At 57.7% G+C, this 22,369-nt stretch overlaps 1 long non-coding RNA gene and 1 other non-coding gene across 3 annotated transcripts; both read left to right on the top strand.

Moving 5' to 3' along the window:
• The first annotated feature begins 6,753 nt into the window (after window positions 1-6,753).
• On the top strand, window positions 6,754-11,160 carry LOC131491224 (uncharacterized). 2 transcript variants are annotated; one of them, XR_009251369.1, is made up of 4 exons: window positions 6,761-7,187; window positions 7,293-7,480; window positions 8,970-9,293; window positions 11,028-11,160. It is a non-coding gene; the product is annotated as an uncharacterized LOC131491224 (long non-coding RNA). The 2 variants fall into 2 exon arrangements; XR_009251368.1 differs by lacking the exons at window positions 8,970-9,293; window positions 11,028-11,160 and having other exon boundaries at window positions 6,754-7,187; window positions 7,293-7,592.
• Window positions 11,161-21,921: 10,761 nt separating this feature from the next.
• TRNAK-CUU (transfer RNA lysine (anticodon CUU)) lies at window positions 21,922-21,994 on the top strand. The gene has a single exon. It is a non-coding gene; the product is annotated as a tRNA-Lys (tRNA).
• The last annotated feature ends 375 nt before the right edge of the window (window positions 21,995-22,369 follow it).

The following is a 22,369-nucleotide window of genomic DNA, read 5'->3' on the forward strand; positions in this document are numbered from 1 at the left end:
TCAAGTCACTGGTGCCCAAGAGGGGTTTGGCGGAGAAGGAAAGATTCAGAGAGTCCTCCGCTAGTCTAGCTGGAAGGCTCTTCTTATTTTTACTGAGGCCCAGAGAGGTAGAGGGCCTTGGCCGAGGTCACACAGCTCACTCTGGAACTGGATCCTAGGCCTCAGCTCCCTACCCTGCCCCTTGTCTGACACAGGGGCGGGGGGGGGCTCTTGAGTCTCAGGGACACGTCCTCTCTGACTCCTCTGAAATCTCTCGCGCCCTCCCTGCACCCAGAGCCACCTGAGATGAAATTACTCCACCGCCTGACGTCCGGCTCCTCCGTGGGCCCCACTCACCGTGGAGGGCACAGCCTGACCGGGGGTCCTCCCCGCCTGGCTCTTTTCTCCCTTCTTCCCTCTAGACGCAGTCAGCCAGCCGGCTCGGGGCACCTGTAGCGTGATACTACCCCAGAGATACTACCCCAGAGATACTAGCTGTCCCGCACCCGCAGAGGCTTTGGGGGAAACCCAAACCGGCATTAGGGGAAAGACGGCAGGATGTGTTCAAATGGCTCAGAGTGCAGGTGTAAACGTAACCAGCATGGAGGGCCAGGGCTCAGGCAGGTGTGGCTTAGCCCTCCCATGGTCCAGACGGGAGGCCTGAGGCTGGTGAGGTGTGTGGAGCCCGGGTCCCGGAAACTTGGCCCAAAGCCCAGCCTCTCCTCTTGGTAGAGCCAGGGGATCTTGGGTGTGTTATGTCTCCCAGCCTCACCTTCCCCACCTGTAAGATGGGAGCGCGAACACTTCCGCCAAGGACGAGTGCCAGCATGGAGAACCCTGGGCCCCACTGGGCGTCCAGACCAACTCCCTTCCTTCAACACCTGACCGCCACTCACCACCACATTTCCACCCTTCCTTCCGGTCAGTTCCTGGGTGAGTCTGGGTTCTAAATACACTTGAGGGGGCCTGGGGCTCTGAGGCTTTGCGGCGAAGAGTCTAGAAGCTTTGAAGAGGGCCACAGGGTTCTGGAGAATTCCTTCCTGCAGAGTGGCCGGTATGGGCAGGCCAGGCCTTGGGTTAGGGGCCCACAGGCCTCAGACACACAGCCTTGGTCCACGTGGGAGTGTTGGGGAGGGAGGATGAGTTTCTATGTTCGTTGCACAGAGAGGGGTGTGTGTGTGTGTGTGTGTGTGTGTACACACACGGGCACTTGCCCAGTATGGGGGGCTGGGAGTAGGGAGGGGGTGGCCCTGCAGCTGTCCCCAGCCCTGGGAGAGCTCTGCAGTCCACGCCTTTCCCTGCCACTGGAGCAACCCCAGGACCCTGATTTGGAAGGATGTCTGCAGCCAGATTAGAGCTGCCAGCTTCAAACAGAGCAGCAGGCCCTGGCAATGGGGCTTAAAGGGGCCGCTGCAATTATAAACAGCCACCTTCTCCGGGACTCGCCCTTCCATCCTGGGGGGAATGTTCTGGCAGCCCCTTGGCTGGTGCCTGCAAGAGATGTGTGCTCAAACAAGCCAGACTTCGCATACGAAGTAACACACTTGGTTTTAAGTTGCAGGGAGCCCGAGTGTGTGTTGAGAGACCCTTCCAGCCGGTGACCCTGAGGACGCTGCCTGAGGTTTCCTCCATTATTAACGAACGTGCTTCCCTCTCCCCAGCTCTCTGGAGCTTATGTGTCAGGCTCAGAAATAGCTCGCGGGGAGGGGCTGGCATCCCATTCCTGGGTCTAGGCAACCGTGCCATCCGTCTGGCCCCTCCGGGGCTCAGTTTCCCCACAGTTGGAGGAGAGGGGCGGGCAAGGAGGAGAGGTAAAGGGAGCGGGTGATGCATCACAGACCCAAGACCGGTTCTGGGTCAGACGCCGAGTCCCGGAACTATCAAGGGCGGGAGCACCTCCAGTCCAGGCCCCGGCTCACAGAAAAGCATGCCCACGGAAGGAAATTTTGTTGCGCTTGTTAAATGGCCAGTGACCTCCCCCCGGCCTCCCGCAGGTGCCTCTGTGCCCGCCAGGCGCTCTCCTCTCAGGGCCCTTCTTTTCCATGTGAATTGAAGGGATGGACGGGGTGACAGGGACCGGCAGAGGGGGGTGGGCAGGTGCTGTTGGAGCCCCAGAGCACACAGGGGAGGCTGGCGAGGTGGGCAGGGACTTACTTGCTCAGGGACTCACTGCTAGGAAGCGGCCCGGGGCGAGGGGGATTAGAACTCGGCTCTACCTCATTCCACACCCTCAGCTCTTACCTTGTGCTCTGTGGGCCTGATTACCCCACCGATTGATTAACTGATTGGTTAGCTGATTGACCGCCTCCCCGCCAGCCTCCCGGGAAGCCCCCTTCCTCCCCCATCGCCCGGCCAGGCCACGGGGTCTCCGAAATCCCACCGCAGGTGCCCCCCAAACCTCAGCCGGGCAGGGGGCGTGGCGGGGGCGTGTCCAGGGCGTGGCTCCCGCCGTTCCCCTCCCCCGCCCGGCCGGAGTGGGCCTGTTAATCCGTCGCGGCTCCGCCAATCGGCGGCCGGTTGCCGGGGAAACGACCTCTCCCCTCGGAGCCTTCAAAGGGTTTCCCCCCCCACCCCACCCCATAAAGGCTCCAGCAGACCCCGAGGCCTCCGGCCCTGGGAGGGGCGGGCGGGGGCTGGAGTCCCGGAGTAGGGGAGACACCTACCCGTCCAGAGACAGTGACAAGACAGAGACACAGAGAGAGACAGACCCGGGCAGCAGAGAGAAGGGAGGTGGAGAAAGGAGAGACGCGCCCCCCCCCCCCCCCCCCCCCCGCCCCAGAGGCCGAGAGGGCGAGACTGGGAGAGGCTGTCACAGCCACGCGCAGAGACAGGGAGGGAGAGGGAGAGATCGAGGGGGAGACGTGGGGGAGGTGGAACCCCCCCCCCCAAAGAAAAGACCAGAGCCAGCAAGGGGGAGAGCGCCGGGAGGGGGCGAACTTGTGAAAATAAATATTTATAAATTGAGAGTTTCTAAATTCTTGTTGCATTTCTGTAGTAAATTATTCATTTGTGTACCTCCCTCCCTCCTCCTATCAGCTTGGGGAGCTGCCAAAGGGGGGGGGGTCCTTTCTGAGTTCTTCCTCCCCTCCCCCTCCCCGTCCTCTCCTTCCTAACCTTTTCTGCCCCCCTCCTCCCTCTTCGCCCCACTCCTACCCCCCCCTTTCCCCTTCCCGCCTCCCTCTCCTACCCCCTCCTACCCTCTCGTGTCCTCCCCCACCCATTCCCCTCCTCCTCCCCCTCCTCCCCCGGCCCCCTCTCCTCCCCGCCTTTCCTCCCCCTGCTTCCCGTCTCCCCCCTCCCTTTCCTGCTCCGGCAGGAGCCGAGCACCGGAGGCAGGCGAGGAGGGGCCGCCGCCCGGAGGTGACCGGCTGCCATGCTCTGGCGTTTCGTCCCTGCCTTAAATAAGAATAATCGTCGAAGTCAGCGGGGCCGGGATTAAAAAAACACTCGTCACTGGCAGTCTGGCACCCCCAACCGGGACCACGGAAATCTTCCTCCAGAGGACGGGGGACACTGGAGTTGGGGGCAGTGCGGTGGGAGCTGAGCCCAGAGCGCCTGCTGTCCCAGGAGGGCCCGGGCTGGAGCCAAAGGCCACCCTGCTGCCCCCCCACCCCCACCCCCGCCCCAACACACACCTTGACCAACCCCTCAGCTGGCCGAGCCTCGCTTTCCCCCTCTGTACGATGGTGTCAGGGACTGCCTTCCTTTCCTGCTCTCTGGGGCTGAAACCACTCTCAGATCTGTCCCGGAGTCTGGAGGCTTTCCAGGCCCTTCTGAGGAATCCCCACAGCTCGGGAGACACGAAGGTTGCATGGGGCACAGGTCATGAAGGTGTGATGCCAGTTCCTAAAACTCAGGCAAGGGGTGGGGAAAAGCAATCAGGGCCGTCCGTCACAGTGTGCCCCAGTCCCTGTCCAGTATGTGGCCTTGAGCAGAGTGCCTCGATTTCCTCATCTGTACACCGGGCCAGGGATGCCCCCTCGGCACGCAGCCTCTTGGTTGCCCACAATAAAGTGCAGCAGGAGAGGCAGGAACTTCTCTGGGTGCTGGGAGCGGTTCGGCGTCTCCCTTCCCACTGCGAGCAGCCCGGAAGTCTGAGGTTAGTGTTTGAGGGAATCTGCATTTTCTCCCCATGCGATGCTGCGGGTGGAAGGTGGCCTCCACTCTGGGCGTGGAGACCCGGGCATTGGGTCCTGAATCCTGACCCTGCTGTTTGACCTTAGCCCAGTCCTTTTTCCCCTTGGGGTGAGGGTTCCGGCTTCCTTCCAGCCTTCGCGTGCTTGGGACCCTCACTACTGCTTGGTGACGAGTGCTAAGATCTGGTACTTACCAGGAGCTGTGCTCAGGGCCCCGCAGCCCCTTTCATCCCCCCATGCCCTTCTCACCCAGGGCCCCATTTTACAGATGGGGAAGCCGAGGCCCGGAGCTGGGACTTGCTCTAGGTCAGGCAGCTGGACAGTGGCTGACGGGGGGTTCTGGCTGCGTCTGGCTTTGGCCATGAAGAGGGGTGTCTTCACCCGCCTCTCTGTGCTTCCTACAGGGATGTCCTACACCATGTGGGTGCGGCCTGGAGGGGAGGTGGGCCCTTGGGGGTCACAGTTGCCCAGCCTGCCCCAGTCCAGTGACCTCAGGCCCTACACGACCCTCAGAAACAGCTGTCTGTCATCTAAAGAGTTCTCTGCCTTCTGTGGTCTTTTTTACTGAAGCACAGTGAGAAATGCTTTGGGAAAATGACCCCGTTCTGGATATCTATCCGCCACTTCGGTGGCCGGTGACACCCTTGCCGATCTACAGCAGTAATTTTCAAGCCTTTCACGGACCCTAGGGGCCATGGGGGGTGGGGGCAAAGAGGAGGACCGGCTCGGTGGCCTCTCAACCCCTGTCCCTTCTTCGTTCAGTGTGGATCAGTTGGGTAAGATCTGTTTTGAGAAGGGAAGAAAAGCACGAGGCTGAGACTGGAAAGTGGGTGTACAAAGCCAGTTTTGAAACCCACTGCTGTAAATAATTAGGACCCCTTTGGAACAGGGAATCATGGCTTCCTGAAGTCCCCCCCGGTTATGTAACCTCGCGCTCCCCAATCCACCACCCGAAGGGTAAGCAGACAAAACCCAAACCATGGCTTCAACATCCGGAGGCCTCTCTGAGGACGCACAGGGCCCAGAACGCCGTACGAAGTCATGGTGTTCCGTCACAGGGGCTAATGAACAGGCCTGAGGAGTTGCTGTTGGAGACAACCATGGTCCCGGGCAAAGCCTCCTTGACCTCCACGTACTCACCCCTCAGCCAGGGACGCCTGCTGCCCCCACTGGGGGGTGACATCCACATCTGCCACCCCTCGGTGGATGTTTTTCTCCAAGTGCCAGAGCCCTTGTGCCTCCAAGAGGCCCCGAAGCATAGCTGCTCAGGTCCCCATGCTCTGTTCGCCCCAATCTCTTTCCCCCTCACATCTGAATCAGACTGGGTTCTAGAGCCACCGCAATCTGCCGTCCCCACATCATGGCTCCTCCCAGAGAAATAAGGCCAGTCCTGAGCTGGGCCCCTTCCTCCCTAGGGCTCCTCCCCTAGGGATCCGAACCAGGAGGTGAAGGTCGTCCTAAGAGGGAGGTCTGACGAAAACAGCCTGGGGGTGACCCACCCTCTACCTTGCCAGAGAGCCCCTGACACATAGGAGCCCCCAGGCCCAAGGTGGGGCCTGCTTTGCACTTAGAAAAGGTCAATGTTGGGGTGGGGGGGGTGCCTGGGTGGCTCAGTCGGTTAGGCATCCGACTTCCGCTCAGGTGGTGATCTCACGGCTCGTGAGTTCGAGCCCCGCATCGGGCTCTGTGCTGACAGCTCAGAGCCTAGAGCCTGCTTTGAATTCTGTGTCTCCTTCTCTCTCTGTTCCTCCCTCGCTCGTGCTCTGTCTCTCTCTCTCTCAAAAATAAATAAACATTAAAGAAAATTTTTTTAGAGAGAAAAAAGAAAAAGTCAACGCTGCCAATGGTGTGTTGGAGTGGGAAGCAACAAAGTGGAGGGAGAACAACTTGCCTTTCCATCAGTGAAAGACACACAGCGGGCTGGGTCTCAGCCTCTTGGCGTCTGGAAGGTGAGGGACCAGGGATGGCACCCTCTTTGGAGGTGGGGAGGTCATTAGCACCGATTAGCTGTTAACCGTGGTCATCTCTGGGTGGGGAGTGTTGGTGACTTTGAGTCTGCTCGTAGTTGCCAGTGTTGCGTGAATTTATTTTACCTGAAGGGTATATTGGTTTTTTTCTTCCAGAAACAACAGCGACGTTACCCAAAAAAGGAAAGAAAATTTAAGACACAAGAGCAAACTTTGTAAGTACCCACACCCTCTTGCAACGGGACGAAACGGGTAAGAAAATCACGAAGGAAAAAAGTAACAGGCTGCCTGTTCTGCAGCCGAGGAGCCAAAGACCCAGACCCTGGGAATCCCCGAGGAAGGGAAGACGAGTTTCAGAAACTGCCCCAGAGAAAGCTCTTGGCGGACATTAAGTGTCTTTGAGAAGAGCCGGTAAAGAAAGGATCCGTGAGGTCTCCGGCTTGAATCTCCGAACCAGGAGGACTCAGCCCCGGCTGGGACCGCGGCCCAAATGCTGCTTACCGGGCAGCTGTGGGCAAGTGACCCAACCTCTCTAGACCTCAGTGTTCGCCGTCTGTAAAATGGGCCTGGCCGAGCACCCGGTATGAGAACTGGGATCCCCGATCACAGAGTCAAGACAGAGAAAGGCCGTGCCCTCTTCCGGCTTTCCCCTCCTCAGTGTCCCATCTGGAAGCCCCCTGGGGGCGGAGAACTCCCCCTGGTCCCTGGAACTCACTCCATTAGCACCTCTTCTTAAAAGTTCCTCCTGACCCCGGAAACAGCACCTGCTTCCAGAGAGCTGTCAGCCTGCTCCATGCACCGCCCTTTGACCTAGAGATTCCATTTTTAGAATTTCTACCACAGAAACACTCACACGGGTGACAAGGGAAAACGCACAGGAAATTCATTGCATCACTGTTGATAATAGCAGAACTTTAGAAACCTCCTCGACGCCCATCCGGGGAAACTGATTATATAAATGTGAAGGCACTGCCCGATGGGAGAGCAAGAGGCCGTGACACATACCTGCCCGTTCCTCCAAGGAGTGAAAAAGAACAAGCCTTCATTTGTATTTCAAGAGGGGCACCTCCATACACACCCTGCTTGCAACATCAGAATCCACAGGGTAACCATGGTTGCCCCAGGAACGGGGCGGGGGCGGGGGGGGGGGGTGGTACTCAGGCAGGAAGAGGAACGATTCCAGCTTTAAACCCTTTTCTCTTTGACTCAGTTTACCACGAGCATGCACTCCACTGGTCTCCATCCCGCTGGGATACTCACCCACGGCCAATTCTCTCCTTCTCGGGACTGCCCCCCACCCCTCGCACCGGGTGAAGCCATGTGACCGGCGATGGCCAAGGAACTCTGGGAGGGAGTGATGTGTTGCTGTTTCCCTGCCTCAGTGACCCGGACGTGGAGGTACCACAAAACAGAGGCAGCCTGGATCCCTGGAGGGGCAACGGCCCCGGAGAATCACTTGGGCTCCCAGCACACCTTGCTGGCTGCAAAACAAACTTTTGTTGTGCTGAGACACTTTGATGTGAGGCCTATTTGTTACTGCAGCAGAACCTAGCCTCGCTAACCGATACAGATTTGGAAAACCGCATTCCGGTTCAAGGGATGCCGACAGACTGTAGACAAGTCCCTTGACCCCTCCGGACCTCGATGTCCCCGTGTGCATGGTGTGGCAAGGGGTCTTGTCTCCACTGACTGTGGAGGGCCTGTGCTGTTCGTATTCCCAAACCCCAGGGGCCTGAGGAACATCTTGCCAGCCCTAAGGGCTGCTGGGTGCTGAGCGCTCACTGAACACCGGCCTCTGGGCCGACCACCTCGGGGACATCATGGAGTCCTCAGTGGCCCCAGGGGGGACTGGCCATCATTATCCCCAGTTCCCCATGAGGAAAAATGAGGTTCAGAGAGGTGAAGTCACTTGCCCGCCCAAGAACCCCAGAATCTGTGATTCTTAACTGCTCTAATACAACCCCCATCTGATATCTTCATTTATTTCTCTTTTTTAAAAGTTTTTATTTATTTTTGAGAGAGAGAGAGAGAGAGCACATGGCAAAGAAAGAGGGAGACAGAGAATCGCAAGCAGGCTCCGTGCTGTCAGCGCACAGCCCGATGCAGGGCTCGAACTCACAAACCGGGAGACCATGACCTGAGCCAAAATCAAGGGTCAAGACGCTCAACCGACTGAGCCACCCAGGCGCCCCTATTTTATTTCTTATAAATGTAACTAAAAAGAAAGCCCGCCATTGACAACTTGAGAGAATTCAGAATAACAGGAGGGCGGGGCTGTTTTTGTTTTGTTTTGTTTTGTTTTGTTTAATTTTCCATCTTAGCCATTTTTAAGTGTGCAGCCTGGGAGTATTAAGTCCATCCAGCATCGTGTGCCCCCATCACCACCATCCCTCCCCAGAACTCTTGGTATCTTGCTAAACTCCGTACCCGTTAAACACAGACTCCCCATTTCCCCTCCCCTCGGCCATTGGCACCCACCATTCTCCTTTCTGCCTCTATGAATTTGCCCCTTCCAAGTCCCCGGTGTGAGTGGAATCATACACTATTCGTCCTTTGGTGCCTGGTTTATTTCCCTTCGCACCATGTCCTCCAGGCTCATCCACGTCGAAGCCCGTGTCCAGACTGCCTTCCTTTTTAAGGCTGAATGATATTCCATTGGCCGCATAGCCCACGTGCTGTTTGTCCCTTCCGCCGCCGATGGATACACTTGTGTTGTTTCTGCCTTTTGGCTGTCGTGAATAGCACCGCAGGGAACATGGGTGTACATGTATCTGTCTGAGACCCTGCTTGCGATGCTTTTGGGTATATGCCCAGACGTGGAAATGCTGGATCATATGGGAATTCTATTTTTGATTTTTCGAAGAAACGCCATCCTGTTCTTCCACAGGGGCTGCACCATTTTACGTCCCCACAAATGGTGCCCAAGGTTCCAATCTCTCCACATCCTCACCAGCACTCGTTACTTTCTGTGGAGCGCGATCTCGTGAGCTTTCGAGTTTCCTGTCTCCGAGGATCACTGGGGGAGTAAGAATTTGTTACATGCAAAAAAAAAAAAAAAAAAAAGAAGAAGAAGGTTTAAAATGCCACTGGTAAGTCTGTAGTGTGACTGTCATCTGGACCTGCTTCCACGGGAGAAAGCGGGCGCCTGGGGTGACGCCCTGCTCCCCGGGGATAGTGACGCCACGTCTCAAAGTCCTTAGCCCTCAAACAGGTGAGTGAGGCTCTGCTCCCGGGACGGTAGTGTGACCTGCGCCCCAGGGAACGGGCTAGGACGGAGGCCCTTACCCACTCCCCCCCCCGCCCCCCGGGGTCCCAACTTCTTCAGAACCCTCAGTCTCTGATGTCGCAACCTCTACTTACGCCCGCTTCCCCCCCCGCCCCCCCGCCCCCCCCGCCCCCCCCCCCCGCCGCCAGGCCCAATGGGAACGGAACTGAGCTGGGCCTTTCCAACCTCGCTTGACTCTGTGACCCAGAGTCCCCAGGCCTGGGACACAGAGCAGAGTGGAGGCAACACCACAGCAAGGCATGAGGCAAAGAGGGGGCGGGTGTCATCTGCATGTCCCTTGGCCTTCTGCATCCAGACGGGGGGCAGCTTTGGGTGTGGGACAAGAGCGAGGGCCTTCGGAGCCAGACGGAGTCAGTCTGATTTCCGGCTTGGCCATTCACCAGCTGCGTGATCTTGGATAAACCATTCCCCCTCCCCCTCAAGCCCTCACTTTCTCATCTGTAAAATGGCTGGACCGGTGCTTGGCACACAGGAAGCACTCACTAAAGACTTTCGAGAATTGCCAGCATCGTCATCGTCCTCAGTATCACAACATTCCACACGGAACGGTGAGGTCACAGCTGTGTCAAACCGTCCATGGCTGCCCGCGACCAGCAGGAGAACGTACCCCACACTCGTGGACTGGCGGGCGCGGCCCGGCCTGGCCCCTGCCGACACCTCCAACTTCCTCTTCCCATCGCTCATCACATCCCAGTCACTGGGCTGCCCTCCTGTCCCTCAGACTCCCAGCACTCCTTTCTGCCACAGGCCCTTTGCACATGCCCTCCTTCCTGCCTGAAATGTGCTATCCCCACCCCACCCCACTCCCATCCCTTCAACAGTTCCCCTTGAGAGGCTCTGTTTCCCCTCAAGCATTAATTCTTCAGAGAAGCCTTCCAGGACACCCCACGCTCCTCCACTCGGGAACCCTTGCCGCCCCCCCCCCCCATAGCACTTCTCACATATGCTCACGGTCCTGAACCGTGCGATCATTTGCAGACTCTCAGCCACCCCACACGAGTTCCACGAGGCCAGGATCATCCCTGTTTTTGCTCCTTGCTGTAGTGCAGACACCAAGGACAGGCTTGACCCAGGTGCCCCCAAAAGATTAGTCAAATTGACTTATTAATTTCCCGAATCTCCCTGATTTGGGAAACCCGGGTTCTCTTCAGCAAAGACGCTCCCTTGTCCACACAGCTAAATAAGCTTTAACTTTCATACTTCCGATGAGACAAATGTGAGAAAACCCTCCACTACAATCCTGTGTCCTCATTTCTCAGCTCAGAAAAATATGGTCACGGCACTCAGAGCAGCTGCTCACAAGTCCTGCTGTGCCTCCTCGGAGTCCAGCCTCCGGCCACCCCTGCCTCAGAACACGTGGGAGGCTCCGGGCTGCTCCGCGGGGTCATCCCTTGCTTGGGGATAAACGCCAACCATGAGTAATGGCGGGCTGCAGAGGGAGGTGCGATGCATTTTCAGCCCCGTCAGCAAGATCAGCGACAGCCACAACACGTGGCCCAGGGTGAGGGCCTGACTCAGCTGGTCCACGCACAGCAGCCTCCCCCCAGCCAGCTGGGGAGTGAGGGCGCACACCCCAAGGGGGCCACAGGGCGGGAGGCCTAGGGTTGCCAAAATGCATGCACTCGCTGACTCGTCCATCACGCTTGTCTATTTCGACAGCTACTATCCGGCCGCTACCGGGTGCTGGACGGTTTGAGGGGACTCCTCGCGAAGACCCGGGTCCTGCCCTCCTGGAGCAGGAGGAGGAACTCAGCAAGCGATTGCACAAACACAGGAATTCCTTCTAGGGGAGGTCAGGGATCCCCCTTTGCCCAGGCTCAGCACCCTTGCCTCTCTAGGCTTCAGGCCGGCTTTAGGGGATGCTTCAGAAGTCGCCCCCCCTTCCCTGCCCCAGGAGGTACTCAGACAGGAGCAATGTTGATGTGCATTCAAAATGCCCTCGATGGGGGCGCCTGGGTGGCTCAGTGGGTTGAGCGTCTGACTTCGGCTCAGGGCACGATCTCGCAATTCATGGGTTCAAGCCCCGCGTCGGGCTCTGGGCTGACGGCTCAGAGCCCGATTCTGCGTCTCCCTCTGTCTCTGCTCCTCCCCACCTCATGCTCTGTCTCTCTCCCTCAAAAGAAAGAAAGAAAGAAAGAAAGAAAGAAAGAAAGAAAGAAAGAAAGGTTAAAGAAGAAGAAGAAGAAGAAGAAGAAGAAGAAGAAGAAGAAGAAAGCTTTGAAAAACATGCCCTCAACGAAAGAACTTTCTTGACTCCGTGATGCAAACAGCTTACAGGCAATAATCACCACGGGCACCACAGTGGTGACTGAGGTTGGGGCCAGCTCGGGAGAGTGACACCCATCTGGAGGAGGCGTGGAAGAAGGGTGGACGATCCTGAGGCGGAGGTGAGTCAAGGGAAGACTTGGGACCTGGGGTCATTGCCTGGTTCGGCTCGGCTCCGTGGTGAGGCCCGGGGCGAATGAGGAGGAGGAAACCCCCGCCCACAAGGAGGAGGAAACCCGCGGGGAAATTCGCACCCCTGTGGCTTGCCAGCCCGAGGACAAGAGTTCTCAGCCCCTGTCACATGGACACACACACACGCGTGAGCACGGACACACCGGCACATGCCGGCATGCACTTAAACACAGACACGTTCATAACGACTCCCGGACACGGTGCACAAACGCACCGCATGTTCACACGCACCCAAGGGTAAATTTCTGTCGGTCTGTCTGTCGTCCGCTCCAGAACGGCCCTCTCTCGAGGCCGCAGCCCCCTCTGTGAACCGTTTCTGTGCTCCCATGATCCTCCAGGCTGCCCCCCAGCTGCCACATCGCCTGAAATCCTGGGAAATTCAGAAAGAGGCTTTTCAACGTCACCCCTTGACTTTTAGCCTTCAAATATATTTTGAAACATTGGGGCTCAGTCCTCAGGCTCGCTCAGGGGCGATCTTGATTTACCAGGCAGGTGGGGGGCAGGTAGGAGGCTGGGGCTGGGTAGAGAGGGGTGGAGAGCGTGGGTAGATGGGGAGGGAGGCAGATTCCATGGGGGGGTAAACTCCACAGAGCAAGAGATGGCTGAGGGCTGCGGGGGTCAAGAACGCAGCTCTAGTATTCCCAATCTGCCCCCCCCCCACGACAGTCACTCTGCAATCCTTCCCAAGGGGCTTCTCTCCAGCAAGCCTCAGTTTCCCCATCTGTACAATGGGTGTGACCTACCCCACGGGGCCGGTGTCTCACTATCACTATAATATGATAGGCTCTGGACGCCCCAGAAAAGAAAGTGGGGGTGGGATGGGAATACCTCCCGCCAGTGCCTCCCCCCCACCCCCACCCCCACCCCCACCCCCACCCCCCCCAGGTGAAGCCAGGCTGAAAATAACCAGCATTTTCCTTTTCACTGCGGCTGAAGCAGCGCTTCCCGTAGGACACCGTGCCTGCTTATCAGGAGCAAAGCCGCTCTCTCCGCCAGAAGGTGACTGTGGGGGCTCTGGCTCCCCCCTCCAGCCTCCAGCCCGACTCCTACGGAGGAAACGCTGAATTCTCTCCCCCCCCCCCCCCCCCGTTCAGGTTTCTACCCACCGGCCCCCCCCCAAACAATTTTGCATATATTTAAATCTCCTCTGCCGTTTCCAGTCTGAGCTGCCCCCCCCCACCCCCAGAAAAAGAGAAAAAGAAATTACAAAGCCCGTCATCTGTCTCCGTCCCCGCACCCCATCTATCAGGGCCCGAGCCCGTCGCCTGGAAGGAGGCGCGCGCCCGGACGGCCGCTTTAATGGGGCGCCGCGTGTGACTGTGCGGCCGCGGCGGGCGCAGCCGGCCGGCATTTGCATACATATTAAACGGAGCAGTAAAAAATGCAGACATGCAAACCATTTGGACGGGCTCCTCGGCGCAGAGCCTGCCAGGAAATCAATCTTCTGGTTTCTTAAAGGAAACCTGCTCGGGAGGAGGTGGCGAAGCCAGGCAGCCCGCGGGCCTTGGGAGGGGGCGGCCGTCATCTGTCCATCTGTCCGCGGGAGCCCAGCCGGCTGTGGGGGTCCTTCCCGGCCACGGCCTCGGTGCACCGCGGACAGGGAGCGGGGACGCGGAGCCGCCGTCAGCCGGGGCGGTGGCGGGCCCTTGGCCGGGCCGGCTGTGCGCCCCAAAAGCAAGAGGCTCGGCCACTCTGAGCTCCCCTCACCCCGTGGGCTGTGACCCTTTGGCGGGGCGTCTCCCCCTGCCCGGAGGGTGCTAAAGTTCCTCCCTGGCTTTAAACTCCCTCCCTAGCCAGCGTGGCCTGGCGAGGCGCTGCTCCCTCCAGCCTCCTTACCTGCAAATGGGGTGTGTGATTCTCAGAGGAACGTCTAGCTCACTCGGGTCACCTACCCCTGCCCTCCAGAGACGCGGGGTCCCAGTATTACCCTGAGCAAGCCCCGGACGACTGTCCCTAGCACCACGAAAGGCAAGGGGCCCAGAGCCTTAGCAGAAACAGACTGCCGCCTGTTCCGCCCACCCCCTTCCTTAATTCCACTTTACAGATACGGAAACTGAGGCTCTGTAAAAGGTGCCACCACCAGGAGGCTTGAGACAGGGGGAGCCGGAGATTCCAATGGGCTCCGAGTGACCCGTGGAGGGGCCTCCCCAGACCCCAGACGGCACTGGTCAGTACTGTCAGGGGACGGACGGAGCTCAATCTGGGGTGTCAGGGAATGCTGCTCTCCCGGAGAAGGCGGGTGTGCCTGCGGAGAAAGAAATTCATTTGGTGCCTGGGCGGTACCGTGAAGGTCCTTCCTTGAAGGGGACTGGAATAAGGAAGGAAAAGGGGGCTTTCGAGAACCAGCTCAAGTTTGTCCTCCATCCGTTCACGCCGCACTCCTGGAGGTGACGGATGGAGGTGACCAGCGGCCCCAGGACAGGCTAAGCACTGGGCAGCACCAGGGAGGTGGGGAGGGGAGGGGTGCGCCCAGCCCCCTGAGAGCCAACATCCTCTCTGAGCCCCTGGGGCTTGAGCGAAGAGCCCAGCCAGGGCTGGGGGAGGGGGGCCTTTGCCTTCAGTGGGGAGAGCTTCCCACTCGGGTGGGCGGTGCCTCCCTGTGTGACCTTGGGCAAAGGCCCTGCCCTCTCTGGGCCAAGGTGGCTGAGCTGACTGTACTCCTCTGTCTCCCTTTGGAGGTCCCTCCCTTTCACCTCTGGCCTCCAAGCTCTCTGGGCCTCAGTGCCTTCTGCAGGCTCCAGGGTACAGGCCGGGCAGGCAGAGGGGGAGGAAGCCGGCAGGGCGGGAAAAGGCGGGAGGGGCAGGAGTTACAGGAACCGGCTGGGCCCGGGCGATTGCTCAACTGGGGAGCCTGGCCCTGCCGCCTCCACTTCCAGCAGCCGGCCCTCCCTCCCAGCTCTGCATTGCAAACATTCCTCACCAACCTCGGAGGCTGCTGCCCCCCCCCCCACCCCAGGGGGAACTGCCGCAGACACAGCACGAGGCCGCCAGGAACGCTTAACCCCTTCCGTCCTTCCAGGCAGAGCCTTCGGGGGCGCGAGGATAGAGCTGGGTGGCCAGCGGGGTTCCCAGGCTCTGAGTGACCCAGTCAGGTGGATAGCCGGCCCCAGGCGACCGGCCTGAGTCAACAGGCTGTATGTCGGGCCCCTGCAGTCTCCCGTCATGGATTCACTCTGCAGACATTTCCAGAGCTCTCCTGGGATGCTGGGCCTGGGTAATTGGACGGGGAGGTCCTCATGGAGCCCACGTTCCATTGTGCGTGTGTGTGTGTGTGTGTGTGTGTGTGTGAGTGGAGAGGGGTTATCAGATAAAGAGGAGTTTTTTAGATCATTGCCATGATGAGCCCTACAAAGGAGAAGTACAGGGTGAGCCTGAGCGCGAGCTAAAGTGCTCAATTAGGCAGGGAGGGCTTCCTGGAGGAAGTGACATTTAGGGAGCCATGAAAAGAGGAGTGTTCTAGGTAGCAACGCGAGGTTCCAGAGAGAAGAGAGAGGGAGAGGTCGGCATGTTCCAGTCTGTGTGTCTGAAGGAGAGAGGGTAAGGGGTGGAGAGTCCTCAGGTGGGAGGGCTTGGCCTGTGCCAGGCTCCAGAAGGCCTTGGGGCCACTCCCAGGCTCAGACTGTCTTCCGAGGGCAGTGAGGAGCCATGGAAGGTTCCACCAGGGGAACGCCACAGTCAGATCCAACTCTCGGCACTAGGATTCCCTCGAGTGAAAAACAGAACCTTAACAGAGAGAGGGAGCTCGCATGTTTTCACAGACCAGATACAGTCTAAGCCCAGAACACCTGAACCACGCCAAAGTGCCACCAACAGGAGACATTTCAAATGGCAGCCTGGCAGCCGGGCCTGGCACTGGATTCTCCTGGGGCCCGGGTGGCCACTCTGAGCCTTGCGGTCGCCAGGCCGGCCGGAGGCAGCGGGCTCAGGCCGGCTCCTCCTCTGCTCCAGACCCCACTCTGCAGAGAGCTGGAGCTCCATAAATGCAGCAGTCAGCGCGCTGACATTAAGAGGGGCTGAGAGATCATTCAGCCCGGTGGCCTCCTCCCTGCACAGGTGAAGAAACAGACCCGGGGACAGCTTCCCCTGGGGGCAGGTGTGGCAGCGCACGTGTTCAGGGAGGAGGCCAGCCTGCCCAGCCTGCCTGTGACCTTGGCACCCACAGAGGAGACCCCCCCAAGCCCAGAAAACCAAGAACCGTTTGGACACTGGTAGTCACTAAACCCAGCTCGTGTCTGCTCCTCTGCTCCCTTGGAGCTTGAAGGAATGAGCCAGAGGACAACAAGCTGGTAGGAAACTTCTAGACCGTATTGTTTCCACTGCGGACACATTTTCTTCGCCCCAAGGGATAGAGCCAAGGGCTCCCAGGCCAGCCTGACCCAAAGACCTGCGTTTAGCACCTGCCATTCAAACACCCTCCATCAGCGGAGACGCAGGCTGGCGGGTCGGGGACCAGTGCCCGCATTCCGTTTCTGAGTCCATACCTGGTCCATTTGCAGGGACAGCAGATTTAGCCAGAGCTCCCCAAGACATGCTCGGTGGGTTGAGACTTATTGGGGGGGGGCTGCGGAACATACCCAGGATGCTCCCTCTGTTAAAATCATGCCCCAACAGGACAGGAAGGGGCCGGGCAGGCTCCATGCCTGCACACGCTCCAAGCGGAAGGAGGGGCTGGGTTCCTTCCAGCCCTCTGGGGTCACCCCTGCAGGAGGCCCAAGTGACAGCGGATGTCTATTTTGTGGCTGCGGGTCCACTCGTGGTCACAGAGCAAGGCTCCTTCCAGGCAAATGACACTTCTGCGAGGGTTCCTTGAACCTGGAGTGCCACCGCCATGGCTGGCTGCCGTCCGCTTTGTCACGGGTTAAAGCATCCCCGAGCCCTCGTGCTGGGTCAGGGATCGTCCCCCTGAATCATCGCAGCTGGAGGCGCCCGCCATTACCACCCCATTTTGCAGACGGGAAACTGAGGACCGTGGAGTCACCTGCCTGGGGTCGCACAGCTAACCGCAAATGGGCAGGCCTGGGGGGTGCGGGTGTCTCAGGCCCCCAGGGAACCCGCTCCTGAACACTAGGCCTCACTGCCTCCCAGCCTGGGGATGTGATCACTTCTCACAGCAACGAGGCTCCGGTAAACCCAAGACACCCCCACCCCCACCCCGGCTCACCCCGATCCCGCGTCTTGTCCACGTACGCGAAATAAATATTTTATCTCAGCCATTTATTATCTGTTTATCTTTGGCATTTATGCCTCCGAAGTTCACTCTCCAGCCTTCTCCACGTGGGTTCACCCGGGGTCACCGACTTGGTCTCTGAACTTCTAGAAGGCAGACCTACTTGTGCTGTTATCGCCCTCATCACAAAATAATCTCACTTTGTGAGTTTCATAGGAAGGGGTGGCCTAACTTGGAAACATTGCTGGAACCCACTGGTTGGGGACAAGGATTGCGTGGCGCCATGATGCCTGAGAGGGGGCACGGGGGGAGCGCTCGATAAATGGGGCTGGGTTATTATGGTTCCTTTCGTTCCCTGTTCTCGTCCTCTTCCCTTATATCATAGGTTAGCGGGTCACTAGTCAGAGTTCCTAACTGACACTCAATGGCAAGAACCCAACTGTGCGAATGAGGCAAGTTACCTTCCCATACCGCAGTGATTGGTTACTGGGTCGTCTACTTGCGAGATGATCTCCAGACGATTCCTACCTCCCGGTGTTCACATTGCTTTTCTTTTCTTTTTTTTTTAATGTTTTATTTTATTTTTGAGAGAGAGAGACAGACAGACAGAGTGTGGACGGGGGAGGGGCAGAGAGAGAGGGAGACACAGAATCCGAAGCAGGCTCCAGGCTCCGAGCTGTCAGCACAGAGCCCGACGCGGGGCTCAAACCCACGAACCGTGAGATCATGACCTAAGCCAAAGTCAGACGCTTAACCGACTGAGCCACCCAGGCGCCCCCCGGTGTTCACATTTCTGTAGGCCCCGCCACCGTGAATATGGCTGCCCCGCGGGACCAATAGGATGCTGCAGAAATGGCCCAAGGTTAGGTCCAGAGAAGGACCCTCCAGAGAAGTCCCTGGGGCAAGGAACTGAGGTCTCCTGGCCAACAGCCAGCACCGCCTTGCCAGCCCGATGAGTGCACCATCTTGGAATCCACCGTCTGGCCCCGGTCGAGCCGTCGGATGACACAGCCCTCCCCCCGCTTACCCACAGAATCCCTTACCCGCAGAAACTTTGAGATTGATGCTTATTGTTTCAAGCCGCTAAGTTTGGGGTGATTTCTCATGCAGCATCAGGGAACTAATTGAGCAACAGAGCCTTTTAGTTACGAGAGCCTTTCATTGACTTGGTTCCTAAAGTGTGTTGTGTGCAATACTGATCCCAGAATAGGATGAAAAGCACAGTCTGTCTGTCTGACGTGGCCTGACTTGAGTCTCTTATTCGAGAATTGCAGCGTTCCTTGGCATATCCAAGCAGAACCCCCAGGCCACGCCCCCTCACCCCCCCCCCCCCCCCCCCCGCCACCCGCCTTGGGCGAGGAAACCTAGCCTTCTCTTAACCCTGCTTGTCTCAGGAGTCTTTGTGGAACGCTGGCTTCAGAGCCCCCAGAACACTCTTTGGGAGACACAGCCAAATGGTCACAGCAGCAAGCTCCTTGAGTATATTAAACGATTGTGCCCGGGGGCACCTGGGTGGCTCAGTCGGTTAAGCGGCCGACTTCGGCTCAGGTCACGATCTCGCGGTCCGTGAGTTCGAGCCCCGCGTCGGGCTCTGTGCTGACAGCTCGGAGCCTGGAGCCTGTTTCGGATTCTGTGTCTCCCTCTCTCTGACCCTCCTCCGTTCATGCTCTGTCTCTCTCTGTCTCAAAAATAAATAAACGTTAACAAAAAAAAAAAAAAAAAAACGACTGTGCCCAGTAGAAAAAACAAAAACACTCCCAGCCTGATAGAGTGTGGCCTACGGCCTTTTACACAAAGACAAGGTGGCCAGCCCGTCAGGACAGACAGCCCCTCCGGGCTCCTTTTCCAGTTTAGGGGCTGGTTTGCTCTGGGTCTCTCTGGTCCAGCCAATCTTACATTCGGCGATATTGGTCAGGGCCCTTGGGCGTGAACCTCAGACCATTAGGGGACCATTTAGGATTCAGGTTTTGGTTCCCAAATTCTGCAGTTCGAGCTCTCGTGAGTTCTGTAGCACCGCCCCCCCCACAATCCGTGGCGGTGGGGGAGGGCCGCACCCATGAACTCTCCACCCCTCGCCTTGGCCGCATCCTCAAGGCCAATGCCTCAGCGTTAGATACTTCTCAGTGGGAACACTACCATGGTCTTAAAACACGACCACTGGAAAACAGCATTTGATATAGAAAAATTCATTTTACAGGCAACTTTTTAAGAGCGAATCCACCCCCTTCGGCGAGGGAAGCTGCACTCAGAAAACCGCATTCTTTCGGGCCCCTGGGGCTGCGTGGGGGTGGGAACAGAGATCTTTCTCCGCGCTAGGAGGCAGAAATCTTTTCTTCTGGTGAAAACATAATTTTACCCTCACGTTGCCTCGTCTTTCCCGTCCTGGCCATTCTGGGGCTCTCAGGCCTTTCTGGAACCATTGCTTCCAGATACCACGTGGCCTGCTTTCCTCCTCGGGCCAGGGAGTGGCACCTGCGGCTGCCTCACCTGGGTGCCCCTGCCCAGGCCCGCTGCATCGACTCTCCACTTGGACGAGATCTCCAGGTGCTCTGGGGGCACGTTAAAGCAGGGGCTCAGATATCGGGCCTCCTCGCTCCCCTTCCAGGCTGTCTGTCCCATCACAGATGGCTGCTCGCAGGGGTTCTACACCTTGGCACCCCCTCTGCGTCGCAGACATCCAGTGACACGGCCAGGGCATGGGGACCTGAACAAGAGGTAGCAGCAACAGCCCGTGTCCTTGCTTTGGGTGGGATTCCACCAACCCACTGGGCTCGGCCAGACTCTCGAGGGGATGACGGGAGCCGAACGGGCATCACCGTCGCCCTTGATTAACCTAAAATACGAAAGCTTCTATCACTGAACAAAAGCACTTTGCTTGTTGGAGAAACACGGGCCTTGGGGCGCCTAACAGCAGGAGGGACTTTTCTGGCGGGAACGTAGAGAGGAATTAGCTTAGAAATTTGAGTTACGGAAAGAAGGGCATTTGTCTCAATTATTTTTCAGCGGTGGCACCTGCTTTCTGATATTTTCTTTAAAACGAAGCAAGGGGCGCCTGGGTGGCTCAGTCGGTTGAGCGGCCGACTTCGGCTCAGGTCATGATCCCACGGTTTGTGAGTTCGAGCCCCGCGTCGGGCTCTGTGCTGACAGCTCGGAGCCCGGAGCCTGCTTCGGATTCCGTGTCTCTCTCTCTCTCTCTCTGCCCCTCCCCTGCTCACGCTCTGTCTGTCTCAAAAATAAATAAACATTAAAAAAAAATTTTTTTTTTTTAAACGAAGCAAGTGCTTCCCCACCCGCTGCCGGCCCCCGCCCGTACCGGGGTGCAGGGGCAGCCCCCAAAGGCCACACCACGGACTAGAACACCACAGCGAAGGCCAAGCCAACTCAAGAGCAGTCCGTTGTGAGATCGAAAACACGTGCCCTCCGCCAGCAGCCACAGCAAAGGGCTTAGAACTCTGATACCGACCTACCAACAAGGGGGACTTTTTAAGGCAAGGTCCCAGGGAGGTCTTTCCAGTGGTTTTTGATAGGCGGGGTCAGTTACACGGCCTTGGGTGCCCCCTGGTACACCAGGTGTTTCCCTGGTCTGTCCCAGGAGATGTAGCTCTTCCAGGGCAGAGACTACCTTGGGGTCATCGCTTCATTTTCCTCACCCAGGAAATGGCGATCCCGGTCACGGCCACCTTGTGGGGTCGCGTTGGGGGGGGGCGGGGGGCCTGAGCAGGCGAAGAGTTTCACTCGTGCCTAGGGTGCAGGACACGCCCTCGAGTGGGGGAACACCACCCAGTCTTCCAAGGGCCCAATGCAGTGCTGGGCACGCAGCAGGTGCTCGGATGCTGTTTGGCGTTCAGACAGATTTTTTTCAAGCCAACGTTTCTTAAAGTATAGGGATAAAAATTGTATGTTATTCGTGGAACACGTTAGTTTTTAAATGATGTTTAAGCTCATTTACTTATTTATTTTGAGAGAGAGAGAGAGAGAGAGAGAGAGAGAGAGAATCCCAAGCAGGCCCCATGTGACTGACAGTGCAGGGCACGATCCCACGAACCACGAGATCATGACCTGAGCCGAAATCAAGAGTCTGACGCTTAACCGACTGAGCCACCGAGGTGCCCCCTAAATGTTTTTTTTTTTTAACACAAAAAGCTTGAGGGCGCCTAGGTGGCTCAGTCGGTTAAGCGTCCAACTTCAGCTCAGGTCATGATCTCACGGTTTGTGCGTTCGAGCCCTGCGCCGGGCTCTGTGCTGACAGCTCGGAGCCTGGAACCTGCTTCCGATTCTGTGTCTCCCTCTCTCTCTCTCTCTCTGCCCCTCCCCCGCGCTCGTGCTCACTCTCAATCTCTCTCTCTCCCCAAAATAAATAAACATTTTAAAAAAATCTTTAAAAAAAAGAGAGAGAAAAGCTTGACCTCTTTCTCCCCACCTACAGCCAGGCATTAAGATAGATATATGCATGTCCCCATTCTACAGATGAGGAAGCCAAGGCTCAAAGAGGTCAGAGGCTCCCAAGGTCACTCAGTGGTAGAGTCAAACTCTTAAATATCAGCATCTCGAGTTTACAACCTCTGGCCTCCCTGAGATGGTTGTTTACATCCTCCAGAACCAGGGGCCCCGTTGTAGAGATAAGCAACAGCGACCAATTGCACATATGACTTAACCTGGCTAGTAATCATATAGTAAGGTCATTTCCACTTCAAAGATTTCTCTGGGGGGGGACCAATATGACAAAGAAGGGAAGTTTGAATCAGGCCACGTGCACACACACACACACACACACAACCGCAACTCTGGAAACAGTACAACTTCCCTAACACTGAGCTAACTCTGGCCAACTTTCATCCGATTCCCCAGGAAGCAAGGAAAAGGTGGGGAAGGGGCAGATTCCCTTTAGAAGGTTTCACATGTTTCAGTATAAGACCTGAGAACAGGGGCGCCTGGCTGGCTCAGTCGGTAGAGCGTGAGGCTCTTGATCTTGGGGTCGTGGGTTCAAGCCCCACGTTAGGCATGGAGCCTACTTAAAAAAATTTAAAAAGACCCGCGAACCCTCGGTGGAGGGCAGAGGTGGGAGGATTTGTGTTCTGTAGCTTTCCTGGGGAGAATCTCAGACGGGATCTCTCAAGCAGCGGTGTGAGGTGGTGATTAGCATCTGGGCTCTGAAGCTACAGAGACCTGGGGGGGGGAGGCGGGTAGGGTCCCTCCTGGCGAGCTGTAGGACCACTCTGACCTTCGGTCTCTTCATCTGAAATGAGTCCAGCAAAGCTTTGCTGTCCCGCTGCATCTTGTGGAGCTAGGGCTGGGTGCCGGGGGCTTGGCAATCAACGGAAGAGACCCCTGCCTGACAGAGGAAACAGTGAACGCAGAGACGGATTCAGAGATCAGC

The sequence above is a fragment of the Neofelis nebulosa genome, chromosome 12, assembly GCF_028018385.1.
Source record: "Neofelis nebulosa isolate mNeoNeb1 chromosome 12, mNeoNeb1.pri, whole genome shotgun sequence".
Lineage (NCBI taxonomy): Eukaryota > Metazoa > Chordata > Mammalia > Carnivora > Felidae > Neofelis > Neofelis nebulosa.